Source organism: Astyanax mexicanus, chromosome 19, assembly GCF_023375975.1.
Source record: "Astyanax mexicanus isolate ESR-SI-001 chromosome 19, AstMex3_surface, whole genome shotgun sequence".
Lineage (NCBI taxonomy): Eukaryota > Metazoa > Chordata > Actinopteri > Characiformes > Acestrorhamphidae > Astyanax > Astyanax mexicanus.
In genome coordinates, this window is record NC_064426.1 from 4,725,721 (window position 1) to 4,753,698 (window position 27,978).

At 39.0% G+C, this 27,978-nt stretch overlaps 1 protein-coding gene and 1 long non-coding RNA gene across 2 annotated transcripts in view; one reads left to right on the forward strand and one right to left on the reverse strand.

Annotated features, from left to right (window-relative positions):
• The window catches only part of grin2aa (glutamate receptor, ionotropic, N-methyl D-aspartate 2A, a), a 255,009-nt gene that overhangs the window by 13,835 nt on the left and 213,196 nt on the right, over positions 1–27,978 (forward strand). The window lies entirely within an intron of this gene.
• LOC125784385 (uncharacterized) overlaps positions 10,079–27,978 on the reverse strand; it is a 247,625-nt gene continuing 229,725 nt past the window's right edge. The window contains exon 3 of the long non-coding RNA XR_007427168.1: positions 10,079–10,142. This is a non-coding gene — a long non-coding RNA (uncharacterized LOC125784385). The remainder of the gene's footprint in view (positions 10,143–27,978) is intronic.

Sequence of the window (27,978 nt, forward strand, 5' to 3'; positions counted from 1 at the left end):
TGTGCTAAGTGTACTTAAAGCACCACTAGATTTTGCGCTCGAGATTTTGTTATCGTGGGCTTCCACCTTCTGCCAGAGTGTCTGTATGTTAGTTTGTAAAGAATGAACCAGTAGTCCTTTTAGAACTGTTAGAACTAAAGGTCGGAAAGCAGGTCGCAGTTCTCGTGAGCGTTGGTCGCGGCCGCCTCGGAAAACTTACAGAGTCTGGTTTGAGCTCAGAGGAGCTCCGGCACAGACACGAGAGCACCGCTATTCCTCCTATTACACCTCAATGCAGCGCTGCAGTGAGTTTCAAGCTGTAATTTTACTACTTTAGAAAAATCAAAAATCAAGGAAATCCTCCCTATTGCTGCTTTAACTGTACTAAAATGGAACTATTTTAAATATACTTAAGGAACATTTAAGTTTGTTTTCCCACAAAATCTTACAGCAGCACCTCATGCTTCCCTCTGCTACTGACAACTTTTATGGAGGTGCGGATTTCATTTTCCAGCAGGTGTTGTGTTGGCGCACTGCCCACACTTATAAAAGTACCAATTGGTCTTATATAATATTCTAAATTTCTGAGACACTGATTTTTGGGTTTTTATTGGCTGTAAACCATAATCAATTTAAACTGAATTACTGAAATAAAGTAACTTGGTAACACTTTCTATGAATGTCATCTCTATAAGCCTCTATAAACATATTTATAACACATTATAATGCATTCATAAGGCATTATAAACATGGCTATACATATTTATAAAACTCTATAATTCATCATAGCCATGTTTATTGTGCATCATGAACTGTGATTATAATGCATTAATAGCTGTGTTTATAACGTTATACGTCAATACCAAGAAACTCAGTCCCAGCTTGTAGACTTTATGTATCATGACTAAAAAAGCTTCCAACTTATAAACACACTCTTAGTAATCCTATAAATATATTTTTAACCACTCATGAATTATACTTGTCTTGAATATAATATTAGTTATAGTCAATTATAATGTATTATAACAGGTCTTTGTGCGCTCTAAGTAAAGTGTCAGACTTCCATTGTGGGACTAGATTATTAACGATAGATTTTAACATGTATATCATAAGCACAGCTTATAATATATTATTATCACAAGCCATAATGCTTAATAAACGTGGCTGTAGTGGGTTATGCATTTTTATAAACATTTATAGCCATGTTTATAATGCCTTATGAATGCATTATAATATATTATGAATGTAGTTATAGAGTCTAATAAAGATGACATTCATAGAAAGTGTTACCAGTAACTGTAACACGTTCTATGAATGTCATCTCTATAAGACTCTATAAACATATTCATAACACATTATAATGCATTCATAAGGCATTATAAACATGGCTATAAAAGTAAGCATTCAGGAAGTGCTTGAAAGCTGTAATATTGGATTGGTGCTGGTATGAAGGTGTAAAGCAGCCTGAGAGATGAGGAATACGTAACTATAATAGACTGCATAGACTTGCTATTAACTTTGCATGCTGACCCCCCGTCTCCCACCGTCCCCTTTTCACCCCTTTTAGGAGGGAAGAGCACTTAATGTGTTCCTTCTCTTTGTATCTCGGGACTCTGCTGCTGAACTCTTAAATGATAGAGTGCTATTTTGAATGAGAAATGGCCGCCCCAGCTTTCAGGCGGAGTGTTTTTGGAGACTGGGGAGGGGTTCGCTTATCCCTGGAGTTGCCAGAGTGATAGAAATGACATCATGCTAATTTGGCGATGATATTAGATATGCATCAGTGCTTAGCTTAGATAAAGTTGAACTATATGGACTAAAGTTTGTTGAGAACCGTTTTTTTTTTTATTGTTTCTTTCTTTTTTTTTTTTCTTTCTCAAGAGATAACAGTAGTTTAAAAGTAGTTTATCCTGCTTTTTTGTGTAGTATCTCTCTCTACTGTCCAGAGAAGGATATCTGCAGGATTTTGCAACATTGCTGTGAGGATTTGATTGCATTCAGTGACCACTATCTCCCAAACTCCCCAAATCATATCCCAATATTTCCAATATTGGATGGAGCGCCATCATTCCAGAGAACGCAATTCTACTGATCAGTGCTGTCCATAACATTAGCAAGGATGTGAAAGCTGTGTGTGTGTATGTGACTTTGCACTTCAACATTAGCAATGGATGCAATTTAAAGGTTATTTTTGCATGCAATATTATTATTATTAAAAGGGGTGTCAACACACATTTGGACGTATAGCGTATGCTTGTTTCCTGATATTTAATGTCCTATTTAGTGTCCAATACCAACAATTTTATACAATTAATATATATTTTATGCATTATTTGTATGCTATTAATGCTTTTGGTCTTTTTTTATACCGTGAGCTGGAAGACTCAGATAAGCAGATATAATATATTTAGGTTTTGTTCAACACTGATTTAGAATTTGTCTTCATATTAGCCTATATAATATATAATTAGACAGTTATTGTAGTAGAGCACAAATTATGCAGTATTTCCGGACTAGCTTTATTTACAATATATGTGAGGTCTTAAAATGAAGTTTCTGGACCAATTAAAACTGATTTGAAATATAATTTGTAACTATATAATCTATTTTTACTTGTATACAGAAAAAAGTGTTCTGCCAATGATGATGCCACTCCTCTTAAGTGTAGGGTTTTTTTTTCTCTTTTTTTTGTCTTTCTTACCTTTTGTACTGCTAATGCATTTGCATATAATTGATTTATGTTGGTTTAATCATGAACAGCTTTTGTTGGCAGTTGTTAGTGTTAGATTTTTATTATAAAAATGAGTATTACAAGAGTTAACAGGAAGTATTAAAGGGGCTAACAGGAAATAACATACCCAAAAAGTGACTTACAGTCCAGTTTTCAAACACAGGCAATCAATAACAAAGGATAGGTGAAGAATCTCTGAAAAATGTCAAAAACAAGAGCGGAGGACAGAGAAGTAATGCGTTTTAAGGCAAGATGAACCAAACAATACTCAGGGAAGAGTGTTAGTTCTGAATGGTCTTTTATATTGAGTCCCCAGGTGTTCAGTACTCAGGTGATCAGCTTTTTGGAGTGCATTTCTGGAGTGATCATGTGATCATGTGAGTGTGTGATGTGTGATGATGTCTGGTGCTTTCTGGGTAACATAGTCTGGACAGTAGTATATCAATGCTGTTACATACTGTACTTTGTATCTCCAAAATCTTACAGAAGAAGGAAAAAACTTTGTGATTTCCAGCCTTTCAAGCCATTTTTGAGCATTTTTATTGTTTCTTTCACCATGAAATTTAGACACAATGTGAAAAAAACAACAACAGCTAGACTTATAGTACATTATGGAAAAAGGATTTTGCATGACAGTGATGATATGGCTTATGAAAATTGTTCCTTAGTAAACTATGACCCAACATTTTGGAGTGGTCAGTTTCTCAACTCAACTCAACTCAACTCAACTCAACTCAACTCAACTCAACTCAACACAACTCAACTTTATTTATAGAGCACTTTAAAAACAACAACAGCTGGAACTTATTGTTTCTAGTGTTTTGTTTTGTCCTATAGCTAACTATAGGACAAAACAAAACACTAGAAACAATAAGACAAATTAAAATATAGGTATCAATAAAAAAAATTGTATTAGATAAATAAATGAGCTAAGTAAAGTAAAAGTTAAACAAAATAAAATAATAAAAACAGAAATAAAAAAAATATATGAATAAATAAATAAAACAAGAACAAAGTCTTATATTTAATTAAATACCCATAAAAAAAAAATATTCTAAGCGAACTCGTCTTTCTCTGTCTTCAGGTGATAAAATCCTGTGTACAGTGTCAGGGGGCTGTTTGCTTGACAGGACGCTGCATCTACATGTCAGACTCTTTGTTTGTGGAAAATGTCAAGTGATATCTCAACACAGGACGTAATAATGGAAAATGAGACGCTTAAAGTTCAGCTTTGAGGTGTGATCCTGAAAGCCTGTTTATTCATTGAGTAGATTGAGGGATTCTTGTGTTCCATTTAGTTAGAGAGTCATTAAAAAAGAGGCCAGTTTGTGCTGGTACATCACGCGAGGCTGCCCTAAAATGAACTGGAATACCGCAGACCTATTTTTATGACAGAGCAGTGTGGAAGAGAATAACTGTGAGTACAGTGGTGTGTTTAACTTATTTGGGATTTATGCTTTTTATGTTTTTATGTTAGGGTAACACTTTTATTTTAGAGAACACTAATTAGCAAAGTGAGGAGTAAAGCCTGAGAGATTTGTTTACTGTTAAAGTTAAAGCTAGATGTTTTTGGAGTTTACCAGCCAAAAAAACAAACACCAGCCCAAGAGGATGTAAAGCATGGTGGTGGGTGCATCATGTTTCATCATGTGCTGTTTCCCAATCTATACATCCTTTATCAGTATATAATACGTAAAATGGTCTAATAATTTCATTTTTTGAATGATACTCACAATACACAGGTCAGAATGAGGATCTATGCCATAATAGTTTGTGTCCTTTTGCTGTTCTAAGTGGGTTCAAACTAAAGTTTTCTGGGCCAAAACCAAAAAGTGAAAAGTTAATTTAAGACCAGCCCAAGACCACCTTCTGTCAGGGGTTGCCAGTTGCAGTTGTTTTGACCTTCATCAGGTCTCCAGACTAACACCGTCCCAGGGTCGATTAAAATAGAACAATGATTGAGATCACTGTAGCTCTTTTAAGGAGGCTTTCTGGATGGAGAATGTGTGTTCTACACAAAAATATTCTGTGATTTACTGCGATTTATCACACTTTTTCTTCTTAAGACACTTTTTTTTTTCGTGCAGCATGGCTGTGAGCACTGCATGTGTAAACAGCATGGAGCAGCAAAGACAGTGTTTGTTCAGCTCAGATGTTAAAAGAAATATATTTAATAGCTGGGTCGGATGGAGACCAGGTCACGTTCTCACCACATGCGAACCGCTTCAGAAAAAAAACTGCGTTTTGGGCAGAAGTTGGGTCAAACTTTGTGATGTAATTAATCTGCATTTATAAATTAAAATGCATTACTGATTCCAAATTAATCACGTGTTAATACTTTAAAGTTGACAGCCCTAATATATATACATATATGATTTTCCGTTTGATACAGCTGATGTAATGCTTTGTAATGGTTCTGGGATGGTTGTGAAAATAAGTAGTCTGGAGCCCTGTCCCATCTGGGTGCAATTACTGTATTCACACCTGCCCAAAGGAATCGCACCAATGGTGAAAATGAATCTTGATCTTTTCTGCTTGTAGCACATCTGACCCGTCTAATTACCACATTAACAAGTCCTTACTGAGGTAACGTGAGTGTATCAAACTGAGGACCCTCAGGAAAGTGCAGGGTAACGTTAATGGTCCTGACCAAGACCAAGTTTGGAAACCACTGCTGTAGTCTACTGCATCTCACCTCTGGACCAGAACTCAAACCCTAAACCCATCTAAAAAGTGATTTTGGACTTATATTATCAAGTTGAGTGATAATATAACATAGAACTAAAGGTCGGAAAGCAGGTCGCAGTTCTCACGAGCGTTAGTTGCGGCCGCCTCGGAAAACTTACAGAGTCTGGTTTGAGCTCAGAGGAGCTCCAGCACAGACACGAGAGCACCGCTATTCCTCCTATTACACCTCAATGCAGCGCTGCAGTGAGTTTCAAGCTGTAATTTTACTTCTTTAAAAAGATCAAAAATCAAGGAAATCCTACCTAGTGCTGCTTTAAGTTTAGCTAACATTTAAGACTTGTTAGGTCAACTTAATTTCGTAAGTGCAGAGAACAAATGAGCCGTAAAGTTGTACTGACTTAAAGAAATATACTGATTTTAAGTTGGAGTGATTAAATTTTTTTTTTACAGTGCAGCTCAGACTTCCAGACCTGATCTCAGCTCCAGCCAGTGAAAGCGCAGGTTTTTAATGAGTTAAACTCGAGTCTGTTTCCAGGCTAATAATGCTTCCCGTGCCCGTGTTGGAGAGCGGCGATAAGAGGGAGCTGTTTGTCCATTACTGCCTCTCATTTGTTGCTCTGAGACGAGATATCGCATTTCCCCTTTAATTGCTGCCGGCAGAGTCATTTATACGCCCCCCCCTCCTTTTCCCTCTTTCAGGCTCAGAAACAGACACAGTGCGGCTGTGTTATCATGTTGTCATTTGCGTCCGAGACTTTGACAAGTGTATCTGTCTGATTGCTGGAAGAACGCCTCGTTAAAATCTGTATCTGTATAATTTAATTCTGAGCGATGATCGGATCTGTCTGTGTGTGAGCTTTAATTCCAGCGAACAGGAAAGAGTCTCTAAAAAAAAAAAAAAAAAAAAAAAAAACAGACAGAGAATCAGCTCTTAAGGGTTCTCAGTTTTTTTTTGGTTGTTTTTGGATGTTCCGCCGCTGATTGGAGTTTTAAACATAACCCGAGGAGTTAATTTTAGGATTTCTCATTCTGGGAAGTAAATGAGTGTTTCTGTGCTTTGAGTTAATCCATCAAGATTAAAAAAAGCTTTAAATAAGTTGAAATGGTTGCAGGCTTGTTGGGCTAACTATAGGGTTTATTTAAAAGAATCTGTTGGAGCAGTGTTAAGGGAGAAATTATTAGTTATTTTACCACAGTTAGTTCCGACGCTGCAGTGTGATTGGCTAAGAGGTGTTCTATGAGTGCCATTATCAGCTGGTAATGCACTGCAAACCGAAGCTCTCCATGTAATACTCCGCCACGTACAGGTAACCTAGCAACGATGCAGCGCTTACAAGCCAAACAGCACAGCTGTTGGAACTATTTAAACTCGCGGAGTGTTAATAACCAAATGGATCCAATTTTCTCGTCCTCTTTAACTCAAAATCTTTCAATAAACAGATATAATGAAACAGTGGTATAATCGCAATTACGTTTATTACATTATAGCACTCCCTCTTGTGTATTATTGTTTAATTACACTTGATTACAAATTTTTAACTAATCTCTTATTTCATTACTATTCACTATACCACTCTTAAGCAATTAAATTTAGCATTGTATAATAATGTATTATTTAATGTCAATTAACAATTAGCTGAGACTTATTACTTTACTCTTTTATAATGTGTGTTACTGTAATTTAAATATAAATACTGTTATTTGTTACCAGATTGTTTAACATAATAATCTATGAGTTTACCTACGGTAGCCGGGGGAGAATGACTACACACTGATGGTGAGTGTCTGTTAGAAACTGGAGAACACACAGTATGCAAATAGGTGGTGCCAGAAGCCAATAGAAAAAGCTGCCAATGGCAAAACTTAACTCAGACTTAATAAATCAAATTTAATTAATTTAACTTTAAACTGTAAGCCAAGAATTGTGTGTAAGGGGAGGTTCTTATAAAAACAGGTGGAAGCTGGTGATTGGTTGAGACACGAGTGACGAGCACTGGAGTTTCCTGCTAGAACTAGCGCAGAAGCTTATAGCTCCTGTCCCATGACTTGTGGCGTATAAGCGTATTGATTTGTTTGAGAGGGAAATTTGTGAGTCAGAACTGTTCACAGTGGAACGAGTCGGAGTGTTTTGGCCTTTGAACACAGCGAATCATCTCAGACCCCTCCGAACAGATCCACAAACAAACCCCCCGCGGTACGATTGATCTGCAGCATCGTGAAAAGAAAACAGAGCGCTTCACTTCACGTTTCCTCTCACGCCTTAAAGAACATCCAGGCTTACTGTACAAATCTTCCAGAGCTTAACGGGTAAAAACAAACTCCACAGGGGAGAGACTGCCCACAGGTTTGGGTGATCATGCAGAGAGAGAGCAGCACTGTCAAATTAAAGCAACACGGCATGAAAAAACACTGTTACAGAGAATTTATCTCGAATAAAGCGTGATGAATATATCAGATACATTTTTACATTTATATTAAAGCAATTGAGCAGAAGCTGTTATCCAGAGTGACTTAAAAAAGTGTTTTACTGTTTATTCAGGAAACATCTGTAACTAGCGCAACACTTTCAAGAAGTCAATCACCTGAATATTGAATTCACCTGTTCACACCAGTATATATACACCCTCATTCCACTTACACTCACACTCAAACATGCATCAGGTCAATGTGACCCGGAAACAGCATTGCTGTTCCTGACATGTTTTAGGACATCTTTTTAATATTTAAAACTTAATAGGGCAAACTTGATTATGCATATGAAAAATGCATAATTCAAAAAGTTTTAGTTGATAGCTAATATCCTTGATGTAACTGGATAGGTGTCCTAGGCAAGTTGTCACATCAAGTAAATCTCAAATACTGTCAAAATACAGCATAACACAGTGAAAAAAACACTATTACAGTGAATTTCTCTTGAATAAAGTGTGATGAATATATCAGATAAATTTTTACATTTACGTTAAAGCAATTTAGGAAAAGCTGTTATCCAGAGTGACCTACAAAAGTGTTTTACTGTTTATTCAGGAAACATCTGTAACTAGCACCACACTTTTAAGAAGTTAATCACCTGAATATTGAATTCACCTGTTCACACCAGTATATATATATAGACCCTCATTTCACTCACACCTTGCTGAATGTTGTCTGGTTTATCCACTTTATCAAGCACTATTCCGGTGTTCGTTACGGCCCTTAATTCTGATTTTTTGCCTGCCCTTTGCTATTGTCTTCTTGTGTATGACCCCTGTGTATGTTTTCTCTGTCTGGCTACTGTTTACCGGTATTAACCCTGCTCGTTTTGATTACGCATTATATTGTTAGTTTTGGAACACCATTGCACATGAGTTAGTAATTAATATTCACACTGCTTGTTAGGATTTTTTTGGTTTCAGACATCTTTTGGATAGTTAAACATGCACCAGAAGGTCAATGTGACCCGGAAACAGGAGGGTAGGGCTGTCACAATAATTGCAATATTGATTTATCTTATGATAAGTGAACATGAGCTCAATCTTTTTTGATAATAGTGATATAATCGTCTATTGTGATTGTCTATATTTGTTTACATATATAAAAGTGAGCAATACTCAAGCTTAAATACATTTGACTCCATACACACAGTGTGGACTAAAGTAGGTGAAGAAATAAGTATATCATTCCCAAACTAATTATAATAAATGATGAATTAAAAAATTGTATAATTGCTTTTTTTGGCATTTAATAGTTAAAAAGTTACAAAAATATTGTGTATCGCAATAATTTCTGGGACGATATATCGTCCACAAAAAAAAAATCTTATCGTGACAGGCCTGTAGGAGGGTTGAGAAACGCTGTGCTATGCTAAGATAAATACAGTTTAACATTTTAGGACATCTTTTTAATATTTAGAGCTAAATGGGGGAAAACTTGCATATAAAAAATGCATAACTCAGAAGCTTTTAGTTGATAGCTAATATCCCTGATGTAACTGGATAGGTGTCCTAGGCGAATTATCCCATTAAGCAAATCCCAAACACCGTCACCTTAATTGAAGCCTGTTAGCTTCCATCCATCGCTAGCTGTAGCTGTAGCAGGGCTGATTGAACAGTTCCTCAGAGTTCCTCAGAGCGTTACTCACAGTGTTTCGCTCCCAGAACTAAAAGCAGTGGGTTTAGAGACGCGTACCTTTGTGGCTTCGCTCCTTGCAGCGTTACGTAAGGACGGATCCGGCGGAGGATGTAATCAGACGTTGGGCCCACTTGCTTAGAGCTTTCCATAATTCAGTCCAAGTCCTGTAATCTTACATAAGCTGCGCTCTGAGTGCAGGGAATGCTTTAGTGGAAGGCAGGCTTGGCTAATTTAAGGCAGGTTTGGTAAAGCATCTGTTAGGAACAAAGAACCAGGCAGACACGTCTTTGGCACCCTGGCGAAAGAGTCTCTCCGGGTCCCTCTGGCTCTGTTTGAGGTTCTTGTGGAGCAGAGTTATTATATTTTGACCACAAATAATTTTGATTTAGTTTTAGTCATAATAATTATTTTTATACAAAATTAAACATTTATTAACCAGTAATATGTAATATTATTGATGTTTAATTATGAAACATACAGGGGTTGGATAATGAAACTGAAACACCTGGTTTTAGACCACAATAATTGATTGTGGTGACGGACAGTTCTGGTGGAAACAGGAGAGTGGAGCTGTGATTTGATCAGCCGTGGTTTTATGTTTTTTTTGGATACAATCCGGGTTAGCACCCGAACATCCCTTTCAGACAGCTTCCTCTTACAGCATCCACAGTTAATCCTGTTGGATGTGGTTGCTCCTTCTTCTTGGTGGTATGCTGACATTACCCTGGATACCGTGGCTCTTGATGCATCACAAAGACTTGCTGTCTCGGTCACAGATGCTCCAGCAAGATGTGCACCAACAATTTGTCCTCTTTTGAACTCTGGTATGTCACCCATAATGTTGTGTGCATTGCAATATTTTGGGCAAAACTGTATTGGCCGAGTACTGTAGATCAGCAGTACAGTACCGGCGCAACTCTGCAGTCTCACGCTTTCAGCTTCCAGCTTCAGATGCAGTGAATTGATGCAGGATTGCATCATGCGCTACATCTTTATGTGCTTTACTGTAATAATTCGTACTGTCTGTGTCATTACAATACCGAGCAAGTGCCCCAGAAGGGAAAGGAACATAATGCTCCAGTTCAAACTCTTCTGAAGAGTCAGGGATTTTTATTATTAAATTAAACTTTATAGGTCCAGTTTTTTAATATATAGTTTTTTCCTGTATTTATGATATAAAACAAAGCCACAAACTCCATCACTATTCAGCACTGGGTGACTTTGCTTTTAAATGATTGCAAAATGAATTAAAGGTCCCTCTCTGAGAGCCACTCGTCCGCCTGTAGAGAGCACAGCGAGTGGATGCATCCAGAGTGCTTATGCACGGAATACACTTACAACATTAGAACACACTCTGTTGTGTTGTCTGCAGTTCCGTGTCAAAAGCAGACGAGTGTGAGAGCTGAAAGACGTCTGCTGACATGAATTAAATATCCTTTTGCTTTGTTTTTGGTCTATTTATTTTTTGATGCACCTCACATCCATCAAAAATCACTTCTATAATGAATAACAACATGAAACAAGTAAAGGAATATTTTATAATTTTTTACATTTAATTGATTATTATAGGGTTATTTATCACATGGTTGTGAGTTCGAAACCCAGTTTTTTATATGCACTTAACTTTACCTGCTCCAGGAACACAAGGGCTGACCTTGGCTTTCCAAGTAAAGATATGGGAAGATAACGATTTCTTCTATGCCAGTGATGATTTTGGTTAAAATGCTGTGTTTAAAACCACATGGTTGTTGGTTTAACCCAGCTTTTTGGAGTGTTTTGGAGCAAGGTCCTTAACTCAGTCTACTCCTGGGGCACTGTAGCCAAGTTGACCCTAGGTTCTGAACAAGGATGGCAGTGGTAACTTTGGTTAAAATGCAAAGTGCAGAGTTTTCAAACAAGTGGTTGTTGGTTCAATACTCTCTAAACTGCTAAACCGCTACTGTTAAGCCTTGGAACAAGGTCCTTAACTCCTTAAATATTTATCAGAGTTGGTATAACATGTCTGACCCTGGCTTTTAAAGCTTGGATATGCAAACACTACTATTTTATGTCAATAATAACTTTGGTCAAGTGTTGGGTTATTAATCACAGGGTTGTAGGTTCAATATCTAGGGCTATTACAGTACTCTACCACTGTAATTGATATTTGAGTATGGTCCTTAAGCACCACCGCTTATCTGACTCTGGATTTTGAAGCTGGAAAATTAAATGTAAAAAGGTTAAAAATGTTATTGATCACATGGTTGTTGGTTCAATACCCAGATCTGCTAAACTGACACTACAAATTCTGTTCATTCTCTCTGCTCTAGATCGTAGCATCATAGCAAAGCTGACTCTGGCTTTCCAAGCTGAGGTACTGTGTGTAAAGGGAGCTTTTGTGTTGGTTTGAGTGCGAGCAAGCTAATTTATCACAGGGTTGTTCGTTCACTACCCATGCAGCTTGCAAAGCTGCCCTAAAACAAAGCCCTTAACTCACTTTTATTTAAAGGTGCTGTACCATTACATTACATTGACCACAGGGTTGTGGGTTCGATACTCAGGTTTTCTAAGCCCTTAACTTTATCTGCTCCAGGAACACAAGGGCTGACCTTGGCTTCCCAAGTGAAGATATGGGAAGATGATGATTTCTTATATGTCAGTGATGACTTTGGTTAAAATACTGTGTTATTAATCACATGGTTGTTAGTTTGATACTTACGTTTTTTTCTAAGCCCTTAACTTTACCTGCCCCAGGAACACAAGGGCTGACCTTGGCTTTCCAAGTGAAGATATGGGAAGATGATGATTTCTTATATGTCAGTGATGACTTTGGTTAAAATACTGTGTTATTAATCACATGGTTGTTAGTTTGATACTTACGTTTTTTTCTAAGCCCTTAACTTTACCTGCCCCAGGAACACAAAGGCTGACTTTGGCTTTCCAAGTGAAGATATGGGAAGATGACGATTTCTTTTTGAAGTCAGTGATCACTTTGGTAAAGACTCGAATACCCAAATAGAAGAACTTTTTCTTTTGTTCTTGTATTGTAGTGTACAAGTGTATAAGTATAATAGCAATAAAGGTACTTTAGACACTTTTTCTTCTTCTTTTCCTTCATAGAGTGAGTGGCTCTGGATTTGTTATTCATTTTTTTTTTTTTAACGTGCTTTTCCTGAAAATACAGAGAAGCCGCAGCGCTTCAGCTAGATTAGCTTAGACTTCAGAAATGGATTAGGTTTGAAGTTATTTAAATCCTGAGTGCAGGTAAATTGCGTCCCAGAATAATGCAAGATAATGGAGACCCGAATCGAGGCGCGCCGACGTTACTTGAAGAAAGAAAGCCCGCTACCTCAGCCAGCCTAATTCATATCGGCGAACGCGTTCAATGCATTTCAATAGGCTGGACTAAGTGTCCCTGCGCCCCCGAAGAAAATTGAGATTGCCCAGAGACCTTTCAGAATGACGAAAACTATATAAAATAATGCAAAAAAAAAATGAAGGGACGTAATTCGAATGGAATTTTAATTAAGTTGATAATGCAAGGTCATTAATGAAAAGGGTTCTGAACCCGACGTGGAGCGGGTCTCCAGCCATAACGCAGGCCAAGCTCCCTGATCACTCAGAACGCCACACTTTCCACTCCTCCGTCGCACTGAATTATGCAAATGAAAGAACCGACGGTCTTTGAAGGTGACCCACTTGAACCAAATAAGTCGACAAAGTGGAATAATTGCGCTCCGTTGTTTTCGCCTCCTTTCAGCCCATTCAGCAGCTCACGCTGTATGTTTTCAGTGAGTTATGAGATATTATACTCCACAGTATTAACAGGTGATTTCTCAGCCTATTGAAGGTTATGAAGCAGCAGGTTATCAGAGTAACTGGAGCTCAAAGTGGCAATTTCAGCATAATCACTGCTCTTCTCCAGAAGGTGCTGAATGTTAATGTAATTATGGTGAAGCAGAAGGTGAAAAAAAAATTACGTATGAAGTTTATTGTACTTATTTATTTATTAATTTTATGTAATGTTATGTGTTAACTAGAGGACTGCTTAATAAGTTCCTGTAAGCTAAAGTAACAATAAGTTACTGTTGTTTTAAAAAAGTATAGACAAAAGACTTTATTATAGACCAAAAACCTTATCTATAATGTTGCTGCAATAATATAATCTTCAAATTAAATTTAAAAAATAAAAATAAATAGTGTTTCATCATATTGCCAAGAATACCTTCAGAAAATGCAGTTTGAAATACTTTACAGTTTGAAGTGCTTTACAAAAAAAAGTGACAAAACAAGACTAGAATTCATTTAATTCTTCTAACTAAATGTAGACAAAAGAATAACATATTAAAAGATAAATAAAAGAAATTAATGTATTCATTCAAATTAATGTAATAATAAAAAAGTAAACTATTTTAATAGTCTTGATTGTAGAAGATTGGCCACGCCTTAACTTATTAAAGATCCTAAGGCGTGGTGCAAGTTCTGGTGGAAACAGGAGAGTTGAGCTGCACATTGAATTCTGCCGTGATTTGATCAGCCGTGGTTTTATGTTTTTTGGATACAATCCGGGTTAGCACCTGAACATCCCTTTCAGACAGCTTCCTCTTACAGCGTCCACAGTTAATCCTGTTGGATGTGGTTGGTCCTTCTTAGTGGTATGCTGACGTTACCCTGGATACCGTGGCTCTTGATGCATCACAAAGACTTGCTGTCTTGGTCACAGATGCTCCAGCAAGACGTGCACCAACAATTTGTCCTCTTTTGAACTCTGGTATGTCTGTTACCCATAATGTTATAGTGTGCATTGCAATATTTTGAGCAGAACTGTGCTCTTACCCTGCTAATTGAACCTTCACACTCTTACTGCTCTTACTGGTGCAATAATGTGCAATTAATGATTAATGATGAAGATTGACCACCAGGCTGCTCCAATTTAGCCATGAAACCTAAAATCCCACACTAAAATTACAGGTGTTTCAGTTTCATTGTCCAACCCCTGTATATATAATATATATATTAAATTACGTTTCTCTGATGCTGGCTCTTTAAATACTGTATCACTTCTTGCAATCCCAGCCTGCAGTCTTCAGGTTGTCTTTTTTTGGGGGGGACGAACTCGTGATCCTCTTCTAAATCTGTCCCTCGCCTTGGGCGTAAACTAGTTTTTGTTCTACTTCTTCCCCTGTTCCTTCCCTCCAAACTCGCGGACACCGCTTTAAAAATAGGCGCGGGAGGTAGTGAAGATGAATGACAAAACAGCAGTTTTTCAGGGTCAGCTTTGACAAATGAGGCAGCGGACTTTCTGAGCTCCAGAGAGTTCCGCAGTTAGGTCACCTATCTCAGGAGGCTGGGCCAAATGCATTATTGTTATAGCCGTGGCAGTAATGGCCTTAAAACAGCTCCATTACTGGTATGCAGTACATATATTTATCTGGAGGCCGCTGTGGCTGATGTGGCTGATGCGAATATTTGGGATGGAGCCTTTGGTGGTCTTAATCACGGGAAGGATGTCAGTCGCTCAGTTCACTTCCTGTTCCTGCGGCTGAGGCTTGGGCTGCTTTGTGTTTCTCGTGATTTGCTTCAGCATCCGAGTCGCCGCTGAGCTGGAGCGCGCTGAAGTCGTGACAACCCTGACCATTTAGAGGAGACTTCAGGGGCGGACTCGTTTGCGAAGTAGCCTTGAAGATGTGTCCAGTGAAGAAAAGCATCCTTCAGAAATGATTTGCCTTTACTGTGGTGGTGGTGGAGGATGCTGAGGATGCTGAGGATGCTGAGGACGCTGCTCAGGGTGCAATTCAGCAAAAAAATAATAGAATAGCGTCCGTCGGAATGTGGATACAAATATTATAATAACAGCATTCGCTTTCAGTATTCAGTCCTGTAGTCAAGCAACGAAAGAGAGAGAGAGAGAGAGAGAGAGAGAGAGAGATTTGAAGCCTGATTTGTGGTCTGTTTTCATTGCAAGTCAAGTGTGAAGAAGGTCATAATGAATGTTTATTATTGCTATATTCACTACCTGTCCAAAATAAATAAATAAATAAATAAGTCGCCACATGGTTTTACCCTCCTCTTATGTTACTGGTCAAATTGACCCCTTCAAAAGTATTTTTTTCAGTATAAAACTTGTGTAATCAACATAAATAACCTCTCCGCAATAAACAAAAACTACAACAAAATTCAAAGCTATGTTTTAACGTTATGTAAAGCTGTTACGTCTAATATGTTGGTCATTCAAAGGTAGTAAAGTAGTGAAACATGCAGTGTTATTCAGAAGTTTCAGTTTAGTGCCTCCAGCACCAGTGCTGGAGCAGTATTAGCATTACCTGCTAACCGTGCTCGCTCTTTCCCTGTTTAGACGTGAGTATTATCAGCCTGTAGCCTGCTCCTAACCCAGGCTAGCACTGCTGGAGCAGTTAGTCGCTAATGCTAATGCTCCAGCCTTAGTGCTGGAGAAATGTAGGAATCTAAGCTTTCTGTAAATAAACTGAAGCAATTTACTCACCCAAATATACAGTTTTCAGGAGAGAAATCTGTGTAAATTAACATTAACAAGTTTTAGTTTAGTTCTCCATCACTGGAGATGGAGTAGCATTAGCATGACCTGCTAACCGTGCTCGCTATTTACCCGTTCAGAGGAGAGCATTATCGAACTGTAGCCTGCTGCTAACCCTGGCTAGCACTGCTGGAGTGGTTAGCCGCTAATGCTAATACTAATGCTAATGCTCCAGCCTTAGTGCTGGAGAAATTTAGGAATCTAAGCTTACTGTAAACAAACTGAAGCACTTTACTCACCCAAATAAACAGTTTTCTTAACTTTCAGCACTCGTTTGACTTTAAAAGAAAGTCTTTTTTTATTACAGTTATGTTTACTTTGCCTAGCTTTACTTAACTTACGTAACTTACTTAACTTAGTTAGCTAACCACCACCCAGCGGCAAGACCTTATTGTGTCTCTTAGTGTCTCTTAAAATGAACCTTATAATCCAGTCCACCTTACCTATAAAAATAGACCAGAAAATAGACGTTTATTGATAGTGAGCCTTATAATCCGGTGAGCCTTATAGTCCGAAAATTACGGTAATATAGAAGTGAAGTTTTCAAGTATAGCTCGCTTACACATAAATAAATACACAGACAAATACACAGACACACACACACACACACAAAGCTCAAACAGCAGCACATTGTTTTCCCGTATTGTGGCCGTGACGTGTGTTTTAAGCAGAAATCATTGCCGTTATTAATGGTCGGTAATGAGACTTGGCGCCGCAATCTGTTGAGTGGAATAATTGATTAGCTGTCCTTAAGGAGGGAGCTGAGCGAAAAAGCCCGGGCTACTCCCAAAACAAACAAGCCGGCCACATTCGCCACGCCCGGCTGTCGTTTAGCCAAGCACATCACAGGACGCTCCGCACACACCCCGCTACAAAACCAATTACCTTCACAGAGGTTGGCTGATAAAAGAGCACAACAGCAGATTCCCACCCAAGATTTATTAAATTAGGCAGGAAGAGGCAGGAGTTTACCTCGTTTCAGGTCTGAATTGACATCTGAAAATTGCGACAGCGTGGACAAAATGGGTTTCTGATTATATATACGCACCTTTCCTGGAATTTTGTGTAGACAATTTTCATGTCTGGAAATGGCAATATATTTAATATTGTGTGACTAAATTTGTTTTTATTATATAGCTAGATGTGTAGGTTTAGGTACAGTAGCTCGCCTACATTGTAGTGATTATAGATTGTAGTGAGTCTGAAAGTCCACCACTGTAATTTAGCTAAACAAGCTGCAGTTTAGACACATAGGGCCTTAATACCTAGCGAACCAGTCTATTGCGGATCATGCATCTAGATTTAGGGGGTGTCGGGGTGTCCTTGTGCGGCTCAAAATGCACAAAAAGCATGTTCTAATTCTCTTCTTCCTAATCATGGGTGTGTAACGTGAAATAAACCAATTAGTGTGCCAGTTGTCACTCTCTGTAAAAGTCAGGTGAACTCTGACTTTGGCGCGTTCATATCTTAACAGCGCAGAGCTTTTGTGCGTCTCAGTGTAGATTGATTCCTAAACTCCTAAACTCCAATGCTATTTTAATGGTGCGGGCACAAAAAGCGTAAAAATAGAATTTTGAAAGCTAGCAAAGAGCACTTAGCATTAAGGAGGTCTTGTTCAGTTGGTCAGTTCCTAGCAAATGTGCTTCAAAAAGGAAGGAAGAACTGTGTCTAGTGAAATAGTCTCAGGGTTTTTTTTTAAGGGTGGCCAGGGCTTTTTGTTCAAAAATGGGAAACAAAAGCTAGTGGCAAAATGGATGGTCTTGTTGCATGGTGACAGTCAGTCTCCTTCAAAAGTGTTCCAAGGAAAGGCATCCAGTGAAGTGCATGGCGTGTTGGTTATTATTGGTTATTAAGAAGGTCTTGTTGGTTGTTCCCAGTATGTGTTGGTAATTACCTAGCATAAGTACTCCAGTGAAAAAAAAAAAACAGTGAGCTGATGACAGTGACGGTGGGTGCCAAAGGGTTGTTGATGTTCTAGTCAACAGTCAACAAAAGAACTGCAATGTCTGGTAAAATTGCCCTGTTTTTAGTGAATCAAACACAAGCCCTTGTTTTGACAAGCCCATCTCCCAATAGATCAGGGTCAATCAAATGGTACACCAATGATGTCCAACCCTGCCACTGGAGAACCATGCAGATCCTACAGGTTGCACATCCATTCCAAATCTAACACTTCCCTTTCAGCTTATCAATCACTCCTAGTGGCAGTAATTACAGTAGATGGACCAATGGGATTGATTAGTGTTTGGAGCTAAAGTTGGAACAGTTATTTAAATTCTTCATAATGTCCCACCAAAATTGCCACAAACATGTTTCTTCTTCTTATTATTAATTATTACTACAATAATGGTGCACACCAAACGTAGCCCAACTCCTTAGAGCTCAGACAGAATCTCGACTGAATCTTAAATTTCGGCCCACAAGGCCGAATTTCTAACTAGAGGTCGTCGGGTGCAGGAGTGAACCAGGCCTACAGGCAAACTCCCAGTGCTTTTGGTGTTTCTGCAGCTGGCTCTGCTCAGCCCTGTTCAAGCAGCTGCTCAAGCCAGGGTGACCCCACTTCAGTCTGAGTCCTGTAGAGTCCTGTGGAGAGCAATACATTCAGGAAAGTAGGAAAGTGGCTGCGAAATCACAGTTGTCATTTAATCACTGTTTGTAGATCGTGCTTTGATTTAAACTCCTTCCTGGAAAGTCCTTACAGCATCACCTTAGGTTAGCTAAACTGCGCCTGTGGATCCGTGCGGAGCGGGAGGAGGATTTCGGAGGATCAGTCTCAGCCTTTTCGCTTTAAGACATCCAGAAAAGCTTTTTAAAATGATGCTTTGGCAAAAAATCTCATTTTCCACTTTTCTCCAAATGCATTCCATCAGCCGAGACGTGCTTGCTGCCTGACGTTTGGTTACGGAGCTGTGTGGGGCTAGTGTAGCTAAATGCTAATGAACTAATGAAATCGGTCCCACTTTATAATAAGTGTCCCTAAGTACTATGTAGTTACATGGTAACAATCCATGTAACTACAGTGTAACTACTAATGAAGTACACATTGTTACAGATTTACTACAGAGGAACAGGTTATGTAATTACATATGTGTATTAAGGTTAATTTTGACTTGTGTAAGTACACATGTGTACCAGGGTGAGTGTACTTAAACAAGTAGTAGAGCAAGTGTACTTACACATGTGTAACAATGTGTGTGTACTCAACCAGCCCTAATTACATGCCAGACAATAGCTGTTGGATAATTTTATACTCAACTTATCACACACACTATTACATATATGTAAGTACACACACATTGTTACACATGTGTAAGTACACTTACTCTATCACTTGTGTACTGTAAGTACACTCACCCTTGTACACTCACATGTGTACTTACACAAGTCAAAATTGACCTTAATACACATGTGTAATTACATAACCTGTACCTCTGTAGTTAATCTGTAACAATGTGTACTTTCATCAGTAGTTACACTGTAGTTACACGGATTGTTACCATGTAACTACATAGTACTTAGGGACACTTATTATAAAGTGGGACCATGAAATCTGACTATAGGAAAGTAAGAGAAAAGAAACAGAAGAGAAGGAAAAGGAAGCAAAGTGAGCGAAAGGAAATTGAAGCAAAGGAAAGGGAAGAGAAAAGAAGAGAAGGGCTTGAGATAAGATATCAGAAGAATATAAGAAAGGAAAAGAAGACAGAAACAAGTAAGGAAAGTGAAGGGTAAGTAGCAGAAGAAAAGGAAAAGGAAGGAAAGCGAAAGAAAAGGAACAGAAGAGAAGGAAAGGAAATGGAAAAGAAGAGAAGAGCTTGAGATAAGTTATCAGAGGAGTATTTGAAATAAATATTAGAAATGAAAAGAACATGTAAGGGAAGCGAAGCAAAGGTGGCAGAAGGAAGTAAAGGAAAGGGAAGAGAGAGAAAAGAAACAGAAGAGAAAAAAAGGAAATGGAAAAGTAGTGAAGAGAAGAGCTTGAGATCATTATCAGAAGAGTATTAGAAATGAATATTAGAAATGAAAAGAACATGGAAGCGAAGCAGAAAAGAAGTAAAGGAAAGGGAAGAGAGAGAAAGGAAACAGAAGAGAAGGAAAGGAAAGGAAAGGAAAGAGAAGAGAAGCGAGGGCAACAGCAGGAAGAAAAAAAGGGCAGAATAGAGAGAACCGAGGAGGAGGATATAAAGCGAGGAAGACGAGAAGAGAAATGACATACCAGGGCAGGACGCAAACAAAGCGAGGTGTTACTTCCGCAGGGTGGAAGCCGTGACATCACTGTGAACCCGGAGCGTGCAGGCAGTCATCAGTATGCAGGGCATGTGGAGTCAGAAGGGCTTAGCATGATCCCATTACGGCATGTTATTACCCTGAGCAGGCATTTCCTGCGAGCCGCCGGCGCTCCGTGAATCACCACCAGCCGCATGAGCTCATCTCCATGCCTGTGACATACATGTGTGCAGGCCGCTACAACTCATGTGTATGCAGATGAGGACATGACTGTACGCGAGGGCAAGAAGGCGCGAAAGCTCTCCGGCGCTGATAAGCATATTAAACGCTGAGAACTGAGGCGTGCCGAGATCTAAGAAGTGCTTTATCCTGCTGCCGTTTCGCTATAGATGTTGTGTATTCAACGTAGCTGGAGAAGGAATAGCGAGATATGGCAGGGTTATGACAGCACTCGCAGATTAGTCTTTAAAAACGTGTGTTGCGATCTCTATTGCTGCAAGCTTTAAAGCCTAATGCACATTTTTCCCACCTAACAGCAAATGTAGTCGATCAGCCGGGACAGGCCTGGTGTGCTGGGTTTCCTTCTTTAGATTTGCATTGAATTTGCAATAATTGAAGCTTATATTTCTTCCTACACAAGGGGGCGCTGTTAGAATTCTAGTAGCTTTTTCCCTCAATGACACAATATGACTTAACCATGTGTATCCAAAACAAGGATACACTACAAGGATACATGGGAATTCTTCTCACTTGGCCATCTTATCACTTATCTTCTTTTCCTTTCCTTCCCTTGTATTTCCTTTCCCTTGCTATTCCTTCCCTTTCCTTCTCTTCTGTTTCCTTTCACTTTGCCTGATTTTACCTTCCCTTCACCTACCTCTCAAGCTCTTTTCTTCTCTTCTCTTCTCTTCTCTTCCCTTTCATTTCCCACCCGTCTTTCCTTTCCTTCATTTTCCTTCTCTTTTCTTTCTTCCCCTTCCCTTTTTTTCCATTTCTTTGCATTCCATTCACTTCCTTTACTTTCCCTCACTTACATTTTCTTTCACTCATTTCCCTTTCCTTCTCTTCTCCTCCCTTCCCTTTCTTGTTTCTCTTATCTTCCTGTTCTTTTCATCCCTTTTATTTCCATCCTTCTCTTCTCTTCTCTTCTCTTCTCTTACCTGTTCCCATCCTCATTTCCTTTCTCTTCTCTTCTCTTCTCTTCTCATCTCTTCTCTTCTCCTACCTGTTCCCATCCTCATTTCATTCCTTATATTCTTCTCTTCTCTTCTCTTCTCTTCTCTTCTCTTCTCTTCTCTTCTCTTCTCTTCTCTTGCCTGTTCCCATCCTCATTTCCTTTCTCTTCTCTTCTCTTCTCTTACCTGTTCCATCCTCATTTCCTTTCTTATATTCTTCTCTTCTCTTCTCTTCTCTTACCTGTTCCCATCCTCATTTCCTTTCTTATATTCTTCTCTTCTCTTCTCTTCTCTTCTCTTCTCTTCTCCTACCTTTTCCCATCCTCATTTCCTTTCTTCTCTTCTCTTCTCTTATCTTCTCTTCTCTTACCTGTTCCCATCCTCATTTCCTTTCTCTTCTCTTCTCTTCTCTTCTCTTCTCTTCTCTTCTCTTCTCTTCTCTTCTCTTACCTGTTCCCATCCTCATTTCCTTTCTTATATTCTTCTCTTCTCTTCTCTTCTCCTACCTTTTCCCATCCTCATTTCCTTTCTCTTCTCTTCTCTTCTCTTCTCTTCTCTTACCTGTTCCCATAGTCATTTCCTTTCTTATATTCTTCTCTTCTCTTCTCTTACCTGTTCCCATCCTCATTTTCTTTCTTATATTCTTCTCTTCTCTTCTCTTCTTTTACCTGTTCCCATCCTCATTTCCTTTCTTATATTCTTCTCTTCTCTTCTCTTCTCTTCTCTTCTCCTACCTTTTCCCATCCTCATTTACTTTCTCTTCTCTTCTCTTCTCTTCTCTTCTCTTCTCTTACCTGTTCCCATCCTCATTTCCTTTCTTATATTCTTCTCTTCTCTTCTCTTCTCTTACCTGTTCCCATCCTCATTTTCTTTCTTATATTCTTACCTGTTCCCATCCTCATTTCCTTTCTTATATTCTTCTCTTCTCTTCTCTTCTCCGAACTTAGACCCTATGCTCTGATCCTCCTCCACCTCCTCTTTTTTTTCCTCCCTCCTGTCAGGCGTACCCATCCCAGGTGTCACTGGATGGGATTCTCCCTCGGGGGAAAGCCTGCTACCTCTCTGAAAACACACCGCTCTTATCTCTTTGTTCAGCTCATGGGTTTGTTGGATTGCTGTGGTTTCTGCGCTGGCTGCCTCCGTCCTGTCAATCACTCGGAGGCTTCCCAGGACGACTTGAGCCCTGTGATCAGGCCTGAGCATCTGTCACCATCAGTGGACGGGGCATTGACAGCCAGGGGGAAGAGAGGTTGTCTGTACAGGGCTGTCTGACTCATCGTGGTCTTTACGTCGGCTCTAACCTGCACGCTCTCCCTGACTAAAGCCGGAGAATAAATGGCAATATAGAATGAAAACAGTGACTCACCAGGCGGGGGTTTCCTTCAGAGTGGTTCTGGATGGTGGATGAAGTGCAGATGATGAGTAATTGCCTCATAGAAGCCCGGGTGTCACAGGTTGGCCTGGAGACACGTCTTCCTCCAGCTTCCTCTCCTATTAACCCTGGCCTTGATTAGTAGCCTGTTCTGTTATATGATCAAGCAGGAAAGAGCTCTGGAGGTCATGGATCATTCAAAGTGGAACTTCTGCTGTCTTATGTACAGAACTTTTCTGTTTCAATACAGGAATAAACTGTAATTTACTGGAAGAAGAGTATATTTCGACTACTATTTTAAAGACTGTTTCAGGGATTGGCTACCCAGCTAGTTATCACTAATACAAGAAAAGTTCTTAGTGAAAAACTTAACTTTGTTGACTAGAACGCCTTAGCCACCCAATTTACAAATTAGTGCCCATTCCACCAGTAGATTGCAGATTTTAATCCAAAGTACCCTTGTGTTTCTGTGGATTTTGTGTGTTTTTCAGGTTGCTCTTTTCTTGCTTGGCTGAAATCCCATCTAAACAATAAGCTTAGTGTAGTTTAGCTACCTAACTAACAAATAAGTGCCCATTCCACCAGTAGAAAATTTATCAATTTCAACGTCCAACTTCGATTGCATCTTTTAATCGCAAGTCTCCTTGTGTTTCTGGGGATTTTGTGTGTTTTGCAGGTTGCTATAATCTTGCTTGGCTGGAATCCCAACTAGACAAATAACTTACAAATTAGTGCCCATTCCACCAGTAGAAAATTTACTTATTTTAACTTCCAGCTTTTGATTGGAGCTTTTAATATCAAGTCTCCTTTTGTTTCTAAGGATGTACAGTATGTTTATCAGGTTGCTCTTTTCTTGCTTGGCTGGAATCCCATTAGCTTAGCTCAAATAGCTAAGTGTAGTCTAGCTGCCCAACTAACAAATTAGTGCCCATTCCACCAGTAGAAAGTGTACTCGTTTTAACTTTTGACTTCGATCGGAGCTTTTATAGCTTTTAATCCCAAATCTCCTTATGTTTCTGGGGACGTGTGTTTTGCAGGTTGCTCTTTTGTTACCCAACTAACAAATTAGTGCCCATTCCACCAGTAGAAAGTTTATCCATTTCAACTATCAACTTCGATTGCATCTTTTAACCCCAAGTCTCATTGTGTTTCTGGGGATTTTGTGTGTTTTGCAGGTTGCTCTATTCTTGCTTGGCTGGAATCCCATCTAAACAATTAGCTTAGTGTAGCATAGCTACCCAACTAACAAATTAGTGCCCATTCCACCAGTAGAAAATGTACTTATTTTAACTACCAGCTTTTGATTGTAGCTTTTAATATCAAGTCTCCTTGTGTTTCTAAGGATGTATGTTTAGCAGGTTGCTCTTTTCTTGCTTGGCTGGAATCCCAACTAGACAATTAGCTTAGTGTAGCTTAGCTAGCCAAATAACAAATTAGTGCCCATTCTACCAGTTGAAAATGTACTTGTTTTAACTTTCATCTTTTGATTGCAGCTTTTAATGCTAGGTCCTCTTCTGTTTCAGGAGAGTTTTCTATGTTTTGCTGTGTTCTTTCTAAGGTGATTGGGGGTTCGCAACATGGGGGGTCTGAAGTTTCCAGCTTGAGCTTGCTAAACTTTTTGTTCACACTTTGTTTCTATTCTCAAGCAATGTGTTTCTAGATGTGGAAGAAGGGCTTTAAACTTATTTTTATTTATGGTGCATCTTTGCCAACTTATACTGGCACTGTTGAATAACATGAAGCATAGAGGAGAGTAGCGGACAGCTTGATAGGTAGCCTGCAAGATTAGCTAGTATGCTAACCAGCTACGTTATTAACTAACCTAACTAACCTGCCACTGAAAGCACAAGGTAAAAAGTTGTGGCTAATGGTTTTATGAAAAAGAAGCTATATTGTTCATTTGAAAGTAGTAGCTGAATCTCTCCTGCTGGTTTAATTTGGCCTGTTGTTTGGTCGACTCTGTTGCACAGGCCCTGTTTATTAGCATTCAACTTCCATGCGTAAAGCGCTCTTGAATAAAGTTATCTCCAACGAGCTGTCGAGCCTCTTGTTCCAAGCCAAATGCAAAGTGGACATTGCAATCCTCCCGGGAGTTTCTGCGTCCACCTCCAAACAATAGCTGGAGTAATGAGAGCCGAGAGAGCGTTACAGCAACAAGAAACTTCACCGTGCAGAACATTTACAAATAACTGAACTACTGCACACTCGCAAAATTCCCTTCTGTTAGGGTCTCTCCTTTCTTCTCAACTATAATCTCCTCTCTTCTCGTCTATTCTCAACTATAATCTCCTCTCTTCTCGTCTATTCTCAACTATGATCTCCTTTTTTCTCTTCTGAACTATGGTCTTCTTATCTCTTCTGTTATCAACTATGATCTTCTCCTCTCTTTTGTGAGCTTGTTAAACTTGTGGTCTTCTCTTCTCTTATCTTCTCTTCTCTCATTTTATGAACTGTAGTTTTTTTCTTTTTTCCCTCAATTGTTATCTTCTCTATTTTCATCTGTGGTCTTCTCTTTTGTTCTCAATCATTGTCTTTTCTTCCCTTCTCTTCTCTTTTTTCTCAACAGTTCTCTTCTCTTTCCTTCTCTTCTCTTCTCTTTTCTTCTCTTCTCTTCTCTTATGAACTGTGGTCTTTTTCTTTTTTTCTCAATTGTTATCTTCTCTATTTTTTATCTGTGGTCTTCTCTTTTCTTCTCAATCATGGTCTTTTCTTCCCTTCTATTCTCTTTTTTCTCAGCAGTTCTCTTCTCTTCTCTTTTCTTCTATTCTCTGTTCTTCTTCTCTTCTCTTCTCTTTTCTTGTCTTCTCTTCTCTTCTCTTCTCTTCCATGAACCTCTCTTTGCTTCTTCTCTTTTTATCTCAATGGTTCTCTTCTCTTCTCAATCATGGTCCTTTCTTCCCATGATCTTCTCTTAGCTTCTCTTTTTTCTCAGTGGTTCTCTTCTCTTTCATGATATTATCTTTGTTTCTTCTTTTTATCTAAACTGTTGTCTCTTCTCTTCTCTTCTCTTCTCTTCTCTTCTCTTCTCAATCGTGGTCTTTTCTTCCCTTCTGTGATCTTTTCTTGTTGTTCATTCATCTGTGTTCTTTCTTACTTGTAATTTGTTTTATTTGCTCGTCTTTTTTCTCCTCACAGTCATGGTGGTTTATTCTCTTCTCGTGAACAGTAACACTGCGAGTGTTTACTGGTGTCGTTTATGGACCTGCGGCAGAGCAGCGCTCCATCATTTAATTCAAGGATTACTTTCTGTCGTGTGGGTTTTGTTTGCCAAGCGGATCAGTGGAGTGAGAAGCCCAGGTGATTTTTCTTCTGAAACTGAGAGGATCAGACACCTGCGTGTTGATGGTGGTGCGTTGGGGTTGCAGTGTGGTGAGAGGCTGAACGGTGTAGCACCTGCACTGGACGGCGTTTCACAGCCCAGCGTTCAGCGCCTGCTCCCACCCAGAGCCGGGCGAGATGCACCCGGCATGAAAATTCACTTTATTAACCTCCACCAAGGGTAAAGGCATCCCATGGCAGCGTACACACACACACACACACACACACACACATTTGTGCTAGGATACCCTTGTGCTGTAATGATGCGCACTCCTGAGGGTGGGCTGTTTGCCAAAAGTGTGACTGAAAGCATATGTTAATTATGATACACAATAAGTGCTATGATATTTTGACTTATCTGAGATAATCTAACACATAAGAATGGAACAGATGCACAAGTAAACCCACAAGAGTGCCACGTTTACTATTATAACACTATTATAATAACTAATAACTATAAATAAGTGAGTAATTATTATCAGATGTCAACTGTAGTGCATTAATAAATGCAGTTAATCTGAAAACATTAACATTGTTTTTTTTTTTATTAAAATTAGATCAATGCAATTGTTTCAGAGTTTGGTTGAAATGCCAATTCACTCTTTTTACAGAGCCTGGTAATGTTTCATTGTTTTTAATTGTATTGCATTTTAATTTTAATGTTGAAATATGGATTGAATCTCATAACTAACACCAGGAGGGTAAGGACTAGCACATGCCTCCTCCGATACATGTAAAGTAACATCAAAGCGTGTTCGGAGGAAAGCGCAGCGGCTCGGTTCTGATACATCAGCTCACAGATGCAGCCTTGTGCTGATCCACATCACCTTAGGAGTGATGAGAGGACAGAGCGCCATCTACTTTACTACTGTACCCACCCAGAGAAAGAGAGCAAGACTAGTTGTACTCTCTCAGGGCTCTGGTTGCTGATGGCCCTCTAGAAATTATATGTTTTCTAACTAAACATAATTTTTATCCTAAATTTAAAAGTTCTCTAGACACTCAAAGGGCAATTAAATCAGTTTACATTGAAATTTAAGGGTTTCTATCATTTTAAAGCGATACAGAAAACGGGCACATGTCACCCCACTGCTCATTGAGCTCCATTGGCTACCAGTTGATGCTCGCATCCAATTCAAAGCTCTACTACCAGATCAGGAGAATCTCTCACTATCTTTAATAGTAAACTCCTGAAGACAGAGCTCTTCAAAGAGCATTTACTCTCCTAACACCTCTAACTAACTACCTTCTACTACCATATCAGGAGAATCTCTCACTATCTTTAATAATAAACTCCTGAAGACAGAGCTCTTCAAAGAGCACTTACTCTCCTAACACCTCTAACTAACTACCTTCTACTACCAGATCAGGAGAATCTCTCACTATCTTTAATAATAAACTCCTGAAGACAGAGCTCTTCAAAGAGTACTTACTCTCCTAACACCTCTAACTAACTACCTTCTACTACCAGATCAGGAGAATCTCTCACTATCTTTAATAAACTCCTGAAGACAGAGCTCTTCAAAGAGCACTTACTCTCCTAACACCTCTAACACACTAACTACTTCTACCCTCATTTCCTTCTTCCCCTCCTTCACTATCCTCTATCCCATTATTTCCCCTCGACCTCCTTTAAGCCCTATCTGAAGATGTTTTTTACCTTTAAACTTCTATTACTTTTGTACTTCATTATTGTAAGTCGCTTCGGACAAAACCGTCTGCCAAATGTAATGTAATGTAATGTAATTTAAAAAACAGAAACAGGACTAATCGACTAATCAGAAAAGTAACCAACAGATTATTCGAACACCGAAATAATCCAGCAACCCAAGATAAAAAAGATAAATCAGGG